The 20295-nt window shown below is 42.4% G+C and overlaps 1 protein-coding gene across 4 annotated transcripts in view; it reads right to left on the reverse strand.

The window, feature by feature from the left end:
- The window catches only part of RASGEF1B (RasGEF domain family member 1B), a 44208-nt gene extending 24407 nt beyond the window's left edge, over positions 1-19801 (reverse strand). For 2 of the 4 annotated variants that reach the window (XM_040325131.1, XM_040325126.1), the window contains exon 1: positions 19437-19799. The gene's annotated coding sequence lies outside the window, so the exon portion shown is untranslated. Of the gene's footprint in view, positions 1-19436 lie in introns of all 4 variants that reach the window. The other 2 variants (XM_040325135.1, XM_040325118.1) reach the window with 2 other exon arrangements.
- Positions 19802-20295: the final 494 nt, after the last annotated feature.

Here is a 20295-nt window from a genome sequence, read left to right on the forward strand (position 1 = left end):
CACACTGTTGTGCTGCGGTTTACCCACACTGCGAGTGCCGCTGTGTCTATCTTGTGGGTTAGCCGAACTTTGCCTTAGACTCCGCCTGTGGCAAAAGCCGGCGTTGTAGAGGAAGCATCGGCTTATGGGGCTCTGCTACGCAGCCGTTTCCTTCCTCTACCACCAGCTTCATTCACAACACTGATGCTGTGGTATGGCGGGTCGGCAACCTGCAATCTTTGCTTGCTAACCTGCCATTCCAGAGCAGGAGGTCGCGGGCCACATCAGAGGGCTCCGTGGGCCACCCCTGCTGTAAACAGTCATTTCAGCAAAAAAAAAAAATTTTCCTTTAGTGACCCTTTAAATAAAGCCACCTGCACAAGTGCTTTGGCTTTTTAAATTGGAGACCAAGTGGGCACTTTTTTTCTAGTTCCTTATCTAGCTATCCATCTCCAAATAGTGGGCGAGTCACTCTGCTTGTCTCAAGGTCAGGTAACAAGAGATAGTGTCAGGGTAGGCTCCCAATTATCCACCAAACCAAGTATCAAAACGTAAGGACACAATCTCCAATAGAAATTGACTTCGACATTGAATCTTCATTACATAAAAAGGCAAGTGAGCATAGCAACTGGACAGCTCCGGTCAGAGACATTGCTGGAGTAACCTTGTATGGTTAGTACAATCTCCCTTATTGAGCTGTTGTGTTCCGATGCGGGGATGCCCCCCCGAACACTGATCAGTGCTCTTCCATTGGCTGAAAGTGATGATCGGGAGTCAGTCGGCTGCTGGTTTTCCAGCAGGCACGTCTGATTTTTGTTGGACAGACTGACACACAGACGTTTTTTTTTTTTAACCAAATGGGGCTTAAAAAGGTCAAGTAGATAATCTCAGAAATGTTAAAATACTTTTTCTTCAAGACCTAGTCAGCAATGAGTTCATTGTGAAGTTTTTTTCCCCCAGTAGAGCAGCCTTCTCTGCAATCTCATTGCAGCCAAACTAAAAAAAACACAAAAAGGTTATCTCAATCCTTTTGCCGTAAAGAAATCCACCATAGGACTTAGAGTCGGTTCACACTGGGGCGACTTGAAGTCGCCTCAAGTCGTCCCAAGTCGCGCTGTCGAGAAAAACAATGCAAGTGAATGGGAGCGGTGTTAATACACACGACTCGAGTCGCTCCGACTTCAAAAGAAGTTCCTGTACCACTTCAATCCGACTTGTAGGCGATTTGTACCCATTGATTTCAATGGAAGTCGCCTCCAAGTCTGATCCAAGTCTGATCACTGTCTTAACTGAAGCGACTTTCCAGGAAGATAACATACATTTCTCAGGCAAACCTCTCCCTCCCTCCCCTAGAGCTGATTGTTGTTTGATTGGCCACTGGAAAGTCTCCTGTCCTGGAGACGACTTCAAGTCGTGTTGTAAATCGCCCCAGATCGCCCTGTGGTTCATACTCAAGTCGTGTCGGAGTCGCCTCTGAAAGTCGCGCTGGAAGTCGTGTCGCCCTAGTGTGAACCGACTCTGTAATGTTTATAGGTAACAAGTATCACAGAGAACTCAAATGGGGAGATCCCTCAGCGATATATAACAAGCTAATGGACGAAACTGAAAATAGCGTAGAGTAGAGTTTCTCTTTACATCATATATGTGTTCCAAACACTGTCCAATCATTACCCAAAAGGTGTCAAAATTGTATCACGCAAATAGAAACCTTTTAAAAAAGATAGGGTTTTATGACTATCCAATCGGCTACCTAAACGTCTCATTTCCAACACACAAAAAAGACGTTTATACTACAAAGGCTCTGCTAAATGTGAAGACGAAAGGCCTGCAATCCCAAGGTCAATTATTCTCTACACTTGGCTAAATAATGAGTTCCCTTGAAGCAAAGCAAACGTAAGCTACAAATATTAAAAAGTATGTGTCAGTATTATGAATTGTGCAACACTGGTTATCAGTAGATATCTTCCTTCTCATTGAGAACTTCCTTCTCATTGTGAAATATGCAAACAGCCTGCAAAGGAATGACTTCATATGAACACAGTACAACAAATATAGTGAACATTAGTAGTACAAATAGGTCTCTCTTATCTCGTAGCCTTACAAAAGGAAGGAAGCCTTTTATGTAGGCCTGTAAAAGGTGGGAGTAATAAACTGCACATGACCATTGCCTGGCAAATCAAACACTAAGGAGCAAGCTCAGAGGATGTAGTGGTTTATCCTACTCGCGGCATATCTTTTGGAGGCATGTCATGTTATAAAAAAAAAAAAAATGTTATGGTGAAAGTATTTTTTTTTATAGAGATAGAGATTATATATTTTTTTTATTAATAATAATAATAATAATAATAATAATAATAATAATAATAATAATACCAGTAATCATCCCACACTCGGGGACATGGAACACTATGCACAACTTCTGTCATGCGAAGATCAAAACATTACAAGAAGAGAAAGCTAAATAAAACTACCCTAAACAGTACAAGGCTTCTGCCCATTTATTTGCAGCTACTTTCTATCTACAAACATGCATAATGCAGAAAAAAAAAAAAAATATAAAAAAATAATAAAAGACAGAGCGTTGATGCCTTATAACAGAAAATGCCTGTACAAGAACCCTCCAGGATCAACAGATATTTTATTGAAAGCTGCAGATTTCCACAAATACAGAAATTACATTAGAATATCCACTTCCATTCCAGGCACTTACGCAGCTTCCCGCCCAAGCCAATTTTCAGCTTTCAGCACTGTCGCACTTTGAATGGCAATTGCGCGTTCATGCTACACTGTACCCAAACAAAATTGGCGTCCTTTCTCCCCCACAAATAGAGCTTTCTTTTGGTGGTATTTGATCACCTCTGCGATTTTTTTTTTTTGCGCAACAACTAAAAAAAGGCTGAAAATTTGGAAAAAAAAAAATTACATTTATTTTTTTCTGTAAATTTTTTTGTAAATAAGTTTTCTCTTTCAATTACGGGCACTGATATGGCAGCACTAATGGGCACCGATGAGATGGCACTGATGGACATCGATGAGGTAGTACTGACAGGCACAGATGAGGCACTGATTGGCGGCGCTGGTATGCGACACTGATGGGCACTCATAGGTGGCACTGATGGGCACACATAGGTGGCACTGATGGGCACTCATAGGTGGCACTGATGGGCACACATAGGTGGCACTGATGGGCACACATAGGCGGCACTGATGGGCACACATAGGCGGCACTGATGGGCACTTATGGGTGGCACTGATGTGCGGCACTTATGGGTGGCACTGATGTGCGGCACTTATGGGTGGCACTGATGGACACTGTGGGGTGGCACTGATTTTGCCAGTCAGTGCCCATTTGTGGGCACTGATTGGCATCTGCTTTTTTTTTTTTGCAGGCTTTTTTTTTTTTGCCCATCCTGGTGGTCCAGGGTGGGCATCCCTGGTGGTCCAGTGTGGTGATCCGAGGGGGGGGGCTGCGCCTGTCAGACGCGAGTGAGGAAGAGCCATCAACGGCTCTTCCTGTTTACATCGTGATCAGCCGTGATTGGACACGGCTGATCACGTGGTAAAGAGTCTCCGCCGGAGGCTCTTTACCGAGATGCAGGGTGTCAGACTGACACCCCGCATGACCGATCGCCGCGATGCGCGACCCCACGGGCGCGCGCGGCATGAAATCCTGCAGGACGTTCTAGAACGTCCTGTCAGGATTTCATAACCACTTCCCGGACGTAAATCGGCTATAGGCCGGGCGGGAAGTGGATATAGAAACAAGCATCATTAGTGTTCGGGTTTTAATATACTTTAAAGCTTTTCCATAGGCGTTATGTTAGAAAAGAAAGGTCAAATGTTATGTAAAGTGAGCAGTCTTAGCAGTTAAACTGCTTTGGTAAAGAAACGTTCTACTTGTACTACTGTAACCACCAGTAATTTGCATGCCTGTGACCGCTTATAAAATGAAGCGCTGGTATGTTGAGAAATGGTGGTCAACCTACTTATAAGGCGTTTCAGCATTATGTACTTTTAATAAATGTTAAACTTTAATACGTTGGCATTAAAAACGTATATTTGTGATCTCAGAGTTCAGAAGAAAAAAAAAACTACCACTGTTAACAAAATGAAGAGCTTAATGGCCATTGTAAGCTAAAGAGGTGATAGGAGATTCTTCCCTTGGTCAGGAGACGGTGGGGGGGGGGGGGGGGGCATCATCCGAAAAGTGACAAAACATGATTAAATTGGATGCCGCTCTCCCAGCCTGTGTAGTACAGAAGGAGTGGCCACCACAAACCACCCCCCCCCCTCCAACACATTTTGTCACACCCTCAGGGGTTTATTATTAAAAAGGACCCATTTCAGAAGACATACCCGGAAGCGGTGGTGAAAATAAAAAAGGTATGTACGGAAAAAAAAAAAGCCGATTGGCATTAGGACAGCTCGGCTGAATGTAATGTTAAAAATGTATTTTTTGGGTGAACCTCCACTTTAATTAAAAAAAAACCCTTGTATTGCTCTTAGCCTCTTCCAAAATGTCCAAACTGGGTGGATACTTTCAATCCACATGGACTCACTGTATGTAGGAATGAAGCTACCCCTATTGCTCACTTCCGAAATGAATGATGGCCTATAAACTATGGGATGTGTAGTGTTCATACTTATGACCACAACTGATGTGCAATGCTCCCTCCAAACAAATCGGAATGAAGGAGGAAATAAAAAGGTTCCAGAGCACAAGAAAGTCATTAGAAGGAGGCAGAAAAACACAAGAAGAAAAAATGTAATACAAAATAATTACATGGTCATCAAGTAGTAGATGCGTATGGATTATTTTGGGGGGAGGGATATTGTTTAGTGTTACTTTAAATTCCAAAGCCATCCAATACATTTTCTCCTTACTCCTTTGTCCTAAACCTGAATATGGCAATATAAAAGTGTACATGAAAACTGAATTAGAGAGTTAAATTATATACTATTTCACAATAAGTTGTCAAGATCCATTTCAAAAGTCAGAGTCATAGGTGAGCACACCTGCGCAAACACTTTCAACACAATAGCACAATCCCTCGTCACTCGAGGCAGGTAGACACGTGAATAGGCCATTTAAGCCACCCAGCACAAAACGAACAGAGTGTACTAAGAAATATTTTCATTTTTTTTTTTCCTGCTGAGGTAAGCAGTTTGCATACCTTCACCAACAACCTTCTGTCTAGACAGGACGAGAATCACTGTGGCAGCATTCGCAAGCCATTTTCATTTGTCAACCAGACTCGGGCTGACAAGGCAGCACAATGGGACTTGGGTGTCAGAGCAATATCAGAAAGCCTAATTTGACAAAAGGCAATGAAACAGAAAATGTCTTGTACAGAGTAAACCTTGTTAATGTACACAAGTGGAATAGCAGAGCCACCAATATGGATAACAGATAGGAAGTTAAAGTGGTATTAAACCCAAAATCAGAAGTTTATTATACCGCAGCTCACCAATCCTTTAGGTGTGGTGACTGCATTACTCCCCCCCCCCCCCTTTTTTTTCCACCTGGTGATTCAGCAAGTTTTATTTTTTAACGCTAGTGTTCAGACAAATCATTTAGCACCGACAAGGGTTCAGATCAACTTTTGTTTACGTTAAAGCTTTATCCCTATATGAAATTGACTATTTCTGCTATTGCCTAAAACGGGTTAGGCTTTAAAATTTGTTAGCCAAGACTATCTTAGGCTCCATTCACACTAATGCTTTTTTTGGCGCATTTTGCAGAAATGCAAGGACATTTTTTAACATGGTTTCCTATGGAACATGTTCACATCAATGTTTTTTTGTGCCTCTGCGTTTTTGGAAAGGGTCAGGGACTTTTTTCCCCCAGCAAAAAGCAGCGTTTTTCATGCAATAGAATTCAATGCATTTTGCCGCGATATGCGTTTTTTTTTCCCAACCTATTCATAGCTGGTTGTTAAAGGAAATGAAAAAAAAAAAAAAAAAAAAAAAAAAAATTACTGGCTTAAAAAAAAAAAAAAAAAAAAAGCAAAACGCGGTAAAAACGCACGTCAAAAACCGCAGCAAGCACCGCAAAAACGCTCAAAAGCAACATGCATAGGTGTGAAGCGAGCCTAAAGCCCCGTACACATGGGCCAAATGTCGGGCAGTATTAGCCGGTTCAACAAAAAACATCCCACAATCGCCCCGTGTATACTGCAGTCAGTCCAATAGAAGCCAGCCGAAAAAGGTCTATCGAATGGCTCCCAATCAGTGCTCTCAGCCAATGGCATCCCCCTGTCAGAACACCAGGGGGGGGGGGTATACAAACATCAGATGTTAGTACAGTAGTACAGTCAGCCCCCCCCCCCTATTTAGCCCACTGGGTTAAACCAGAAAAAAACACACACACACACACACACACGAACACTAGCAGTTTGTACTAGGCTTAAATCTGCTAGTACATCCAACAATACCCTCTCCTCACATGGACAATGCTTCTGTCCAAGGGTGACTCCATTACTCATCCATCCAGAGTGGAGACACATCAGACAGGAAGGGTGCTACTGGCTGGTCCACCAGGTTTAAAAAAATAAAAAAAATAAAAAAAAAAAATAAAAAATAAAAAAGAGAAGGAAGGAGAAGGTGGAGGACTGAGAACACACGAAAAAGCTGCATGCTTTCTTTGTACGAGCTAGATAGCTAGGGCTCAGCTGTGGCCCATAAAGGCAAACGTCCCCTTAATCCCCAATACCACACAGCTGAAATAACTACAATCCATGCATTATTCATGTCCTCCTGCTGAAATCAAGGTGCTAAAAAAGTTGTGGCCAATTGCAATGTGACCAATTTGGAGCATGTGCATCTAAACGAGTGCAGAAAGTTTTTATCCTCATTTCATTTTGCCAACTGCGCAGTCACGTGACTAAAAAAAAAAAAAAATGGTCCGCATGCTTCTATCCCAGAGCAGCAATAAAAACCTGGCAGGTGTTCTAATATCTGTCCATTCTATCCAAAACTAAAATTACTTAAAATTTTATAACCAGACAGGTTATTGGTTGTATACATTCAAATTTAGTGGTACTGATCAAAAGGTGCTTTATTGTGCAAATTGTAACCAGAGTTTGCATGGTAAGGCTCCAACCCCCCACTCTATCCCCTATTGGCTAGCGAGACCACCCCACACATCTAGCAGCCAATTAGAATGTGAGCGAAACACAACAGACACACCAATAATTTAAATAGGCACCTAAACTTTGGGACATAGTTAGTCTGGTTGGAGAAAAAAAAAAAAAAAAAAAAAAGGACTCCCAAAGCACGACAGAAATCAACTGAAAATACATAGTGACAGGTTATAATCATTTGACATCCCACAAGCATTACACCCATTTTTTTTTTTTTTTAATTTGAAATGACAGCTAATTTGTTTGCCAATCCTTCTGAGGTCCCTCATTGTTATTTGATTACAAACAGCGCCAGTGCGACTGATGACAGTTCCTGGAACAACTCATGTGTTCATCACCAAACAGTGACACCTGTTAAAACAGCGTGCGCATACTTGTGGTATTTAACAAACAAACGTGGCACTGCTTGTTAAAAGAAAAGAGGATCTTTTAATAGCTGCAGAAAGCAGACAGGTCAGGATGTTACAGCCCTCTGGTTATTAGTCTGACACTCGTACAATATACACGTCATCTTTACTTTATGCAAAATATTTAAAAAAAATAAACTGGTTTTCCAACGTCAAAGATGACAGTGATATTTTTCGGATGAAAGTCTTGTTCAGCCCAAGGATTTCACTGCGATTTAAAAGAGCTAATCACTTGCTAAAAATAACTGGCACTGATCACTTGAAGATAAAACGAAACTAACCTCAAGCTAAATAGAACCGACGTTGCATAATTGTGAATGCATATTAATAGCACATGCGTAAACATACAACGTAGTTGATAATTTGCAATCAAAAACCATAAATAGAATTAAAAGTATAACTAAAAAGCAATTTTTTTTTGTTGTTGATGTGAAGAGGGATTAGAACACCTGTCACGCTTTTATTGCTGTCTGTTTCCTCATTGGGCCCCTTTAACACCGGGGGGAAAACTACATTCTGATCAACAGGGAATCTGCTCACACAGCGAGTGGATGATAGGTCTGTTTCAGCCCAGTTTCTGCAGAGCAGACACAGACCAAGCACGCTCTGCTCAATGGGCGGCCAGAACCAAATGGACTCAGTTGTCCATTTACACCAGGGATGCCCAACCTTTTGAAGAGCGAGGGCCACTTAAGCAACTTGGTAACTGGTCGCGGGCCACAATGAGCGGAGCGGGAAGATGACAGGCCCATGTCCACTCTGCATATACAGAGCGGACAGGGGCACAGCCCACTCTACTCTATTGGCCCTCCAATCCGATTTTCCCAGATGGAAGGGTGTGTGTGTGTATATGTGTATGTGTATGTGTATGTGTATGTGTGTATATATATATATATATATATATATATATATATATATATATATATATATATATATATATATATATATATATATATACATACACACATACACATACACACACACACACACAGCCACAATTCTGTTTACATCTGTGGCTCAATAGAGGTGAACGCCACTGGTTGGGCACCCCTGATGTTGGAGGTAGGCGGGTGTAAATGGGCACTTCCGTTGGTCGATGGGGATGAATGGACTGTTCGAGCAGGCATTAAAAACAGACAGGTGGGCCTGTATTTAAACCGTTATGTGAAAGGGGCCTTAAGGAGATTCACTTTCCTCGGTTTGTCCTGGTGACTTATCAATGACATTCTGACTTTTGGGTTGTCACCAGAACAAAAAGAAAATCTTCCAATGAGGACACTAGTTCTGGTGACAGATTTCATCTCACTTCCTGTTTTGGCTACGGGACAGGGGCTAAGGGCAATTATGGATTCAGCAGAGAAACTTCACCCCACCCCCTCACATGTTCATATTGCATTACCCTCCCATCTTTTATGTTGGGTTGTCCTCAATTAGCATACATGCCCAAGTGAAACCAGTTTTGGCCAAGCTTTAATCCTCCACTGCATGCCAGGTCCCACACTGCTACCTTCTTCTCCGACATTGGGAACTGGCTGTCAGTTCTGGGTTCGCTCCCTGATGTGCCCCCAGGCCCACCCTCTATCCCCTGTATGGAAGATGATGCCTGAGATATCCAATGTGATATACTCTTCACAGCCTTCTAGAATAAGTGTAATTCTCACCTAGGGGAGAATGAAGTGGAGAGGGGAATATATATATATATATATATATATATATATATATATATATATATATATATATATATATATATATATATAAAAAAATATGTCCCCTCTTCAATCCACCCTGCCACAACTTCATTCTCGGGTGGAGTGTATATTTACACATATAAGCCTTTAACGCTTGGAGAGGGTTGCAATAGTGCAAACTTATTTATTTTTTTGCATAAAAGACCGCTTTAAGGTCAAGTGATTAATTTATGCCCTAGTGGCCAATGGTACATTCAGAACTTCTGGTTTAGAGTACAGCTACACCTTAAAATTATAGGCCACATAGTCTACATGCATACAGCCGGTTCAGGTCTGTTAAGTATTTGTTTCCATAACTTGCATTGATAATGGTTATCTATGGAGTTGAGCTTGGCGAGCAACGAGACCCCCTCATCCTAGCCTGGTGGCTCGTCTTGTCTAGATCAGCTGTTTTTCATGTCATGGTCCTTACAGACATGAACAGGGGCCCTGTGCGTGTGACAGAGAAGGCCAGTTGCTCTTTACCTTCTCTCCCAGGCAGACATTCTTTATTAATTAGGGATATGCTGGCAGATGGGTCATAAAACATTGAAGTCCCCGCTCTGCGCTAGAGAAGTGATTGTCAGCTGTTGCCAGCATAGCTGAACAGCTTCTGATCATATGCGCTACCAGAGCACAGCGAGGGGCTGCCACGGCCTAAAATACGAGCATCTGCTTGGGGCGGTACTTCAAACTGCCCTTGGACATGTTTCCCCACTTCTAATAAATGCATTGCTTTCTTCTGCTACTTATAGTTTGTAGGCAAGCCAAGAATTAATTATTTATGCTCAGCACCACATTTCTTTTTCCATTTACTGAAGAGGAACATTTGTGCATAACACATGGACCAGATGATATTCAAAATTACAATCCCTAATGCATAAAAAGTTGCATTGATCCACACAGCGACATTCTACAGCTAACCTGAAAGTTCACAATAGCCATCAAGTTATTTAGCATGTATGCTCCATTTGACTAGGGGATTTTCCTGTTTAGTTATAGGCTACTTTCACACGAGGCGGACTCCGTCGCTACGGAGTCCGTCAGCTTCCGCCGCCTCAGCGGGAGATCTCTCCGCAGATGACAAGTCCCTCTCTGCTCACTGAGCGGGGAGGGGCTTGTGCAGCGCCGCTGTCTCCTATGGAGGGATGGGGAAGTATCGCCATCCATCTGATTTTGGCGGGATCAGGTCAGATGTCTCCACTGACATGCAACGCTCCATAGGATTGCATGGAGCGGCCATTGACAGGCGGACCTGAACGGTCCGACAGTGTGAAAGGGGCCTTAGGCCCCTTTCACATGTACGGATCCCGTGAGGATCTGTACATGTCTCATCCACTTGCTCAGCTGGCATCACTCTGTTGATCCCCGCTGAGTCACCAGATGACAGGGCGGTCCCCTATGGGGGGAAATTCGGATGAACACAGACCGTCTGTCCGTGATCACCCGATCCGCACTGCACATGGATGGAAAAATAGGATTTTCCTCCACAGAATCGAACCATAGCGGGGACAGATGACATCGAGTGTCAGCGGATGTTCATCCGCTGACATCCGCTATCCCATAGGGATTAATGTATGTCCGTATTTCATCTAAAAAACGGATGGATGGAATACAGACAGACATACTGTCTGCATGTGTGAAAGGGCCCTTACCTGGCCTTGTCAATGCAATGAGGTTAGCCGAGTTCTCAGGCATCACTAGACTTACAAAACTACAAATACCAAAGAGGTAAAAGCAAACCAGTCATGATAGGACTTTCCTTCTTCTGAAAAATGCTAGGTGCCTGGCTCTCTTATCTCCTTGCATAAATACCCTAGCTACCGACCCAGAAAAAGTTCATGTGCATTCTTGTGCCTGGTCAGTAATGAAAATCAGCAGATCACCATGATAGCCAGGCAAATTAATCTTCCAGAAACCATTAGCAGTGGCCACCCTCATATTTCTTATAGGACAGATTTTACATTGGAAGTGAAACTTCCAACATTGAATTTTACCTATAGGCAAGCTTATAAGGCTTACCTATAGGTAGTGTAAATATCTCCTAAACGTGCGCTGTTTAGGAGATATTTACTGTACACGCAGCCAGTGACATCATTGGCGTATGCGCCACCCGTTCCGTTCTTTCAGAGCCCTGTGCCGTGAGCGTGCTAGTATGTGAAGCATACCAGAATGTATAGGTCATCAATATAGAGATGAAGAACCAAAAATATAAAATAAAAATCCCAACCACTGAAATGCATCAAAATCCAGCACGCAGAAACTCATCTGGAACACAGAAATTGTGGCGTGAACCAGCCCCTAAGTTGCCAATGAAATCCAATAAAGTTGGCTATACGCGCATAGATTTTTTTTTTTGCTCTGCCTGCAGGCTGAACAAAAGAAGTCCAATTAGTTTCCTCCATCCATGCTAAAGAGTCCGGATTGTGGAATCTTCCCTACCGGGTATTGTATTGTGATAACCAGCACCTGTGGCTGTCAGAGTACAATACCCAGCAGGGAAGCTTTCTCCATTCATATGCTTTAGCTTCAATTTTCTGCCTGGCTCCATTGATCTCCTCCGATAGCACAAGGTGGAGATTGTGCTATTACTGCTTGCCTCGTCCAATCAGAGAACACTTTGCATTTTTTCTCCATCAATGTCATTGGCGTAAGTGCAGACAGCAGAGATCACTGCAGTGGCAGTGGTTATTAGATGCGATTCTCTGCTTTCACAGAAGGCCCACAGGTATGGCACATGTACTGTATACTTACATTGGTACAAACTGGTTCAATGCAAAAAAAAAGAAGAATAAAAAATATACAGAGTTCAGCTTAATTAGGTTTGCATCGGATTAGTTTCATGTCTCATGATGCATCCAAGAATAGCCGCTACAGCAACATCACGGTTTACCCCGAGCCAAATTAATCCTCCGCTACAAAAACGTGAGCTGCAGTCACACCAGGCTTCTCTAGAGGCAATGTGAGGGCACGGTTTTCAGAACAGCAGTACATGACATAAAACACAATGCAATGCCAATGTTATATGGAGCATATGTTTAAAGAGTGCATCGTTATCCCATCTATAAACCAAAGCTTCCTGAAGGATGCTCTTTGTTTGTACTCTGATCTGAAATCTCTACCAACTGATATGGCTATTGGGAAGTGGAATATCCAGTTTAGTGACATTCTAATTCACAAAGAATCCATTTACCCCTTTGTTAATGTCTAGGAAACGTGAGGTTTTACCAATATAACTTAAAGAGGAAGTAAACCCTGATGGGTTTCACTTCCTCTTTATTCCCATGCAAAGTAAAAGCATAATGGGCTAGTTTTCATTGCGTACTAGCCCATTATGTGGCACTTCCCTGCAAATGAAGACTGCAATGTCCCCGCTGGTGGAAGTATCGATCTTCACGCCTTATCCTCCCGGGGCCGCAGACTCCGGCTCTGTGACTGGCCGGAGTTGCGTGATGTCATTCCCACGCAGGAGCCGATGGTCAGGCCCTTTCTAAAGTGCGCATGCACCGAGGACGCCAGCGCAAGCATATATGGTAAATATCTCCTAAAGCATGCAGCTTTAGGAGATATTTCCAGTGCCTAGAAGCAAGCCTTATTATAGACTTACCTGTAGGGAAAAGTTATTTGTAAGGGTTTACAACCACATTAATAGGTCATAAGTGACTGTATCTAAACCAATAAAGTGTAGGCCCCTTTCACATTGTTGGAGTCCTCCATTGGATCCCCCTGATAAGCAGGAGATCGCTCCGCTAATCCGTACTGAGCAGGTGGATGACAGGTCCGTGTCTGCTCTTCTCATGCAGAGCAGACACAGACACAGTCCAGCTCTCCTCTATGGGCTGCTGGCTGGAAATGGTCCGCCTGTCCATTTCCGCCTGAAAGTCATCCAATCCGATCCGCCAGGTGAATGAGGAACGGATCCCCATCCATCCGTTTTTAGAGGACAGGATCGGATGTTGGCAGGTGTCAATGGACACAAGTCCGTTGACATCCGCTGCTCATTCAGGGACAATAGATGGTTCGTTCGAGTCCGCTCATGTAAAAGGGGCATAAAATATTGCAGCTCACTGTGGTGGTCTGCCAGAACACAATTCCTATCCTAAGGTGACAACAGTCACAGATGGCCCTTTACAAAAGGAGAAGCGTTGTCACCCTAGGGCAAGATTACAGAACACCTCCTGCTCTCTATAACATAAGAAGGGAGAGGGAGGGTTGTAGTGCACAGGAAAAGCTGTGAACAATACTATCGTGTAAGAGTGCAGCTGAGCCAGCACTGGGTATTACCCTCACACAGGATTTATGGCAGGATCAACAGGCATTGTTTGCAGCTGCTGTATACTGAAAAGATAACAAAAACTGTCAGTGGTACTGTATATTTAACAGACCAAAAAGGGGCAAATAAGTGAAGCACACTGACCTAAATAGGGAACCAGCAAATGCAGGTAACCCACACAATCCAAATAATGTCACTTATTACTCTAACATCAGTAAACTTAAATCTGATTGGTTGCTCAGGATGTGACAATATTTTGCTGCCAATTATATAAACCTGGATATTGTCACCCTATTACTAATATGTAGTTACTTTAATGATAGATCTGAATCCATCAGAAAATATGTTGGAACTCTGTCATGGGGATGCAATTTCTAAACATTCTTTGTTCTCAAAATTTGTTATATCCGATTGTTACAACAATACCACTTTTCATATACATGCAATGACTTCACTACTCAAATATTTTTTACAGGATAAATGGAGCTATATTGACATCACATACATACTATATTGCTTAGGGCAAAGTTTAATCCAACAGCATACAAAAGCACTTAAAATTAAACACGCGGCTTCATATTTAGAGCCAGGTTACACACATTCTATTTTAAATGAGTCTTGCTATTTACCGTTATGCTCCTGATGAAGCATTTAACGCGAAACATGTTGAGTAAAAGCAACATCCATCACTCCGCATATTCAATCCAGTCCTAAGGATCCATAAAGTTTTTACATACCCCTTGGTGCTATATGTTTTTTTTTTATAAGCACATGTGCACCAATATAAACTTTTATGTATCATTTCCTAATGTATGTACTGTGATAAATATGCCGATATTGTATTCAAAGTTTTGTATATCATCTCTCTCTTCGTATACTTCCTATTTTAATGAATATATATATATATATATATATATATATATATATATATATATATATATATATATATATATATATATATATATATTTATTTTTTTTTTTTTTTCAACCATATTCACTTGTACCGTCTAAAGTCCATTTCATTAGCCCAGATTAATTCCTAGCTACACACATTCTATGCCAAGCAAACCGTATACTACCAGCCATGACAATTTGGCCACTGGGTGGCACTGTTCAATGGGATACCAAGGGGACTGCTTTTGACGTTTTATTTTATAGTTACATTGTAACATTCCAATTACAACAAGCAAAATATTTAACAAAAATAAGGACGTGTTTAGATACATACAAAAAAAAAAAAAAAAAAAAAAAAATTGTAGGCATGCTAATGTAACAGAAAGCTGCAGGGCAAGAACAATAATATTTTCATAATTGACTTGCAAAAGACAGGAAAAGAAATGTACTGGTAATAAAATTGTGCAATAAGAGCATCAGATTGGAAAGATGGGCCTGTAAATGCATATTCCTGCCCAGCACTCCCTCAAGTCCCATCATACTAATAATTACTTGGATGTATAATGCTCCGATATTTCCTGTTTGTATGCAAATGCAAAAAAAAAAAAAAGACCCGGCCCCACAAGGCCTTAATACACATTTTAATGGGTTCTCCACTGATTCATTTTTTCCTGATAATCACATTCAGGATTTTAGGTCATCCCTAGGATCTGCAGTCAATCGCTTATGCCAAGGAAACTCCCTCTGCAGGAGCTGGAATGCAGCATATTTATTAACTACAAAGCCCATTCAAAAGGTTCACTTCAAAAGGCATGACCCCTGTCAATCACTCATAGAACAGGAGCCTACCCCCCACACAATTCACTGGCACATGTCCAGATTGGTTAAAAAAAAAAATCCAATGGTCCATGCGACAATTACCGAATGGAAACCTGTGCTGAAAGAAAATGTGTAGGCTGCCAATCGCAGATCTCTCAGTTAATGAAAATGCTAGTTGCTTGGCTGATCAAAATAATAATAGGTCACAACACATGCAAAGCAAGAGTCCTCCAGGGACTCCGGTTTCCTCCCACACTCCAAAGACATGCTGGTAGGTTAATAAGCTTCTGTTCTGAATTGGCCCTAGTACGTATGAATGCGAGTTAGGGACCTTAGATTGTAAGCTCCTTGATGGGTAGGGAATGATGTTAATGTATATGTAAAGCGCTGTGTAAATTGACAGCGCTATAATAAAGTACCTAAATAAATTATACATTTTTCACGTCAACAGCTGCAAGAATGCTCAAAAAAGATTTTTAGAATTTGGTCAGCAATTGCAACCTCCTCACCTCCCCATTTTTCTTTCTATACAAGCTTAATGAGTGCCACCCAAAAGTAGAAGCTCCGTCATATTTGGCACTTTTCAGGAGGGGGGAGTAGGTACCTGTTTTTGACAGGTACCCCATCTCCACTTCTGAGAGATCACTTCCCCTTCCTCCACCGCCGGGCCATTCAGAAAGCGTAGCACTCTTCACGCACGGGCAGTAGGGAACCAGCTGTGAAGGCTTCACTGCCGGTTTGCCTTACCACGAATGGCAGCGGCAGCACCCGAGAGCCGATGGAAACATCGGCTGACATTGCTGGATTCCAGGACAAGGTAAGTGTCCGAATAATAAAAAAGTCAGCAGCTACAGTATGTGTAGCTGCTGACTTTAATTTCCTCTGCTTTAAGCCCACCAGGATTAAAAACGTCCAAATGCTCCTTACCGTTGACTCATTACCTCTCCAAGCAACAACTGCCCCTTTGGTACCCTTTATGCAAAAAAGGAGGGAAAAAATTGACAGTTCACTTTAATAACACAAGCTACATTAGTGTGGCGATCTCCCCACTGTGCCATTGTGTTCTGACAGGGGGACTGAACGAAACACCGATTAGCACTCGCAGCTATTCCAGCATGCCTATTCGACAGAAGCCAGTCACGAGACCAGCTTCGGTTGGACAGGGAGCTTCACACACACACACACACCCAAAGTTTCCCATTTTCTGCCAACTTACGGCCCATATGTACCCAGCCTAAGGCTAGTTTTGAACTTCCCTTCTGTCTTTCTGTTCCTGAACAGTTTGAGGTCATGTCTCAATGTTTTTGGCCTTAGCTTCATCTTGCAAATACTAACCTCCTGAATCTTAGTCACATCCTAAGGGCCAGTTCACACCAAGACACGGTGCAGGAAGGGCGTATTCCGTGCACCCATCAAAAGATAGCTGTCATAAACATGGCAAGATTTCCAGCACACTGGAAATCTTTTTGCAGATATTCAATACAGTGACTTAGGCCGGCCATACACGGAGCAGATTTCCTGAAACCACAGGTAAATAGCTTTTTATTGTTGGTTCATAAACAAGGCTAATAGAAATTGATTCCCCAATCAACACAGATAGTGTTGATGTGGGAAACCCTCCTGCCAAGCCATTGTCTTCTGAAAGCAGTGGGGGGGATTTGAGAAGACAGCGATAATTGCTAGCGTCTAAAGTGCCCGTTAGTGATAATCGTTGATAGAACCCAGCAGGCTGGTTGCACCCAAGTCGATTGATTGAACGGTGTATGGACAGGCTGAAAGTCAATTGTGTGTGGCCTGCCTTAGGCATCATCAACGGAACAATTGGGTCAGCTGAACAATCAGACCACCCACTGCCAGAATAAGCCTTCTTGTCTAAATAACCATGCAAATATCGCATGCCAAAGCTTTGACATGGCCTGCAAACCGGTTTTTATATATTTAAGCTGGCTTTATTACCGGTTCATAAACAAGGCCATTTACATTTTTGTCCAAATTCCATATTCAGTACTCATTCCGGTCTATACTGATCAATTTCAATTTAAGGGACGGTAAATTGCCGCTTAAAAGCGCCAGCCAATGAAATCAGAAGAAGAGCACAGGCTTTGAGATTTCCAAGGGTCATGCAGTCCCCAGTGACCAAGGCTGAGTTCTCATCACTGTGACGCTAATACATTGTCTAAATATAGAAGAGAACAAATAAATTCCACAGCTGACATTGTCCTCCTACCAGAGACTGTAAGCTACACGGGCAGCATTCCACAGCATACAGTACATGGTGTACAAGCTGATCGCGATAAACAAACCTCTCTTTCAACATTAAGTCACCATGGCCATTAACAGTTGTAACATATTAGGCTGATTATTTTCCTTAATAGTCACTGAGTCACTACAGGAGACTGAGCTCACCCAGCACACTACTTTCAGCTGATGTAACTGCAATGCTCACAAACAAGTCTGTCAAAATCTATTTTTATAGTGTGGCTTTCAAAGCCAAATGTCATTTCCAAACAGTACTAGCACAGAGCACAGTAGTCAAAGCAAATGGTGGGCATTTAGGAATCTAACAAGGGGGCTAGACTTGGGCTGGCCATACATTGTACAATTTTCCTTTAGATTTACCAAAACTATACAAATTTGATATCAAACCTAAACAATTTTCATTTGTCAGTCAGTCAGTCCTAGGCACTGCATGGTTGAAATTGAACCATGCATGGCCAGCTATATGTTGTTTCCAAGTGTCATATTTGAGATCTCATCAGATGGAATGTGTGCAAAGAAATGATAACCAGTGGTACCATTCTATATTAGACCAAGACCAGCCAGTCTCCCCCTGGGTTCTATGAAACCTTAGGGTTCATCCAGAGTTTTCTAGGGGGTTCCTTAAGCGATGGCTGATTGACATTCCATCAGATGGTGCCTACATGGTTCCAGGTTCAACACCACTTGACAGAGCCAGCAGAATTACACCAATGATCATTTTAGCTGTCTGTAATGGGGGGGGGGGGGTTCTGACCAAAGGAGGATTTTTCCCACTGACCACCAGTTAACTGGTTTTAGCATTGATTCCCGAGAGAACTGAAAATTATTATTTCCAGGGTTCTTCAAGGCTGCCCTAGACACAGCCAGGGGTTCCCCAAGACCCGATCATCATTTAAAGGGTTTTTTTGGGATCAAAAAAGGTTAGGAAAGGGTGCCCTTGACACAACCAGGGTTCCCCAATTCATTTTAATGGTTCTAGAGAAGAAAAATAAAAAATACACTAGACACAGAGATCTGAACATTATTTCAAGTGTCCTTCTGGAGCAAAAATGTTGGGAAAGTCTGTCGTGGACAGAAGCAGGGGTTCACCAAGTCCCCAAATGTATTTCAGGGGTTGTTCTGGATAAAAAGACACATGCAGGGGATCCTAAAGACCTAAAATGATCATCTAACTCAAAGAAGGACAGTCCTTTGCACAAGCAAGGGATTCCAAGGACCTACACATTATTTTAAAGGGTTCTTATGGATAAAAGAAGGGCTGCCCTATACACAAGCGGGGGATTCCAAGGACCTACACATTATTTTAAAGGGCTGCCCTATAAACAAGCAGGGGATTCCAAGGACCTACAAATTATTTTAAAGGGTTCTTATGGATAACAGAAGGGCTGCCCTACACAAGCAGGGGATTCCAAGGACCTACACATTATTTTAAAGGGTTCTTATGGATAACAGAAGGGCTGCCCTACACAAGCAGGGGATTCCAAGGACCTACACATTTTAAAGGGTTCTTATGCATAACAGAAGGGCTGCCCTATACACAAGCAGGGGATTCCAAGGACCTACACATTCTCTTAAAGGGTTCTTATGCATAACAGAAGGGCTGCTGCCCTATACACAAGCAGGGGATTCCAAGGACCTACACATTCTTTTAAAGGGCTGCCCTGTACACAAGGATCGTTTCCTAGGACCTAAAAAAAATATTTTAAAAGGGCTTTTATGGATAAAAGAAGAAGAGCTGCCCTAGACAAGCAGGAGATTCCAAAGACCTAAAAATTATTTCAAGGGATCTTGCGTGTGAAATAGTTTGAGAATGCCTGCACTGGACACAAGGCAAGCTCTGCTGAATCAGACCCCCCCTGATGTGCAGACCCCACACTATGCACAGTACTAGCAGTCACAGATCAGTCCTAGAAGTACTAACACGACCTGGGTTTACCTGTAAATTCAGCTTGATGATCCGTCAATCAATGATGATGTGCTGCACTTCTTTCCACCAAGGTTACGATCCGGGCTGTAGTAGGTCCGATCAGGGCACACATCCGACAATTTCGCAGATTCGTGGATGCGATTTAGAATTGGAAAGCTGAGAAAGTCTAGCAGGACTGTCCTTAAAATGCGATCATTATCTCCGTATATAATTCCCGGTGAGCAGAGCGATCAGCACGCTGAGATCTGGCATAGACTACACTGCTGTGTTTTCATGTGCACTTGTTTCTTGGTTTCAAATCGCATTCAAAGTACACTCCTCCTACACTTCTTCCCTGTCCTCCTCCCGCACTTCTTCTTCCCTGTCCTCCCTCCTGCTCCTCCCACTCTCTGATCCCTCCTGTATACACACACATGGTGAATCACTGAGCTCCAGTATAGACAGCTGCAGGGCAAAGCTTCCCCCCTCCCCCTCCTAGTTGTAGCCTCAGGGCCACTGGGGAGACTGGGAAATATAGCAAGACGAAATGGGAACAAGTCAAGGGCTGCTAACTTCAATTGCTAGCTTGGGGAATTTCCTTCATTGCAATCAGGGCAATGTGGCTTCTCAATAGAGGACACTTGCAAATTCGACCCAGGTTAGAGAAACGAGCTGGTAGATCCCATACACACTTGGGCTGAGTGTCTTTTTTTTTTTTATTAATTTTTTTGTGTTTTAGGTTTGATCATATTTTTTATTTGTTTGTGTATATATATATATAATCAAACCTAAAACACAAACAAAGAGATCAAGCCTAAAACACAATTTATTTATATATATATATATATATATATATATATATATATATATATATATATATATATATATA

Source organism: Rana temporaria, chromosome 1 (genome assembly GCF_905171775.1).
Source record: "Rana temporaria chromosome 1, aRanTem1.1, whole genome shotgun sequence".
Lineage (NCBI taxonomy): Eukaryota > Metazoa > Chordata > Amphibia > Anura > Ranidae > Rana > Rana temporaria.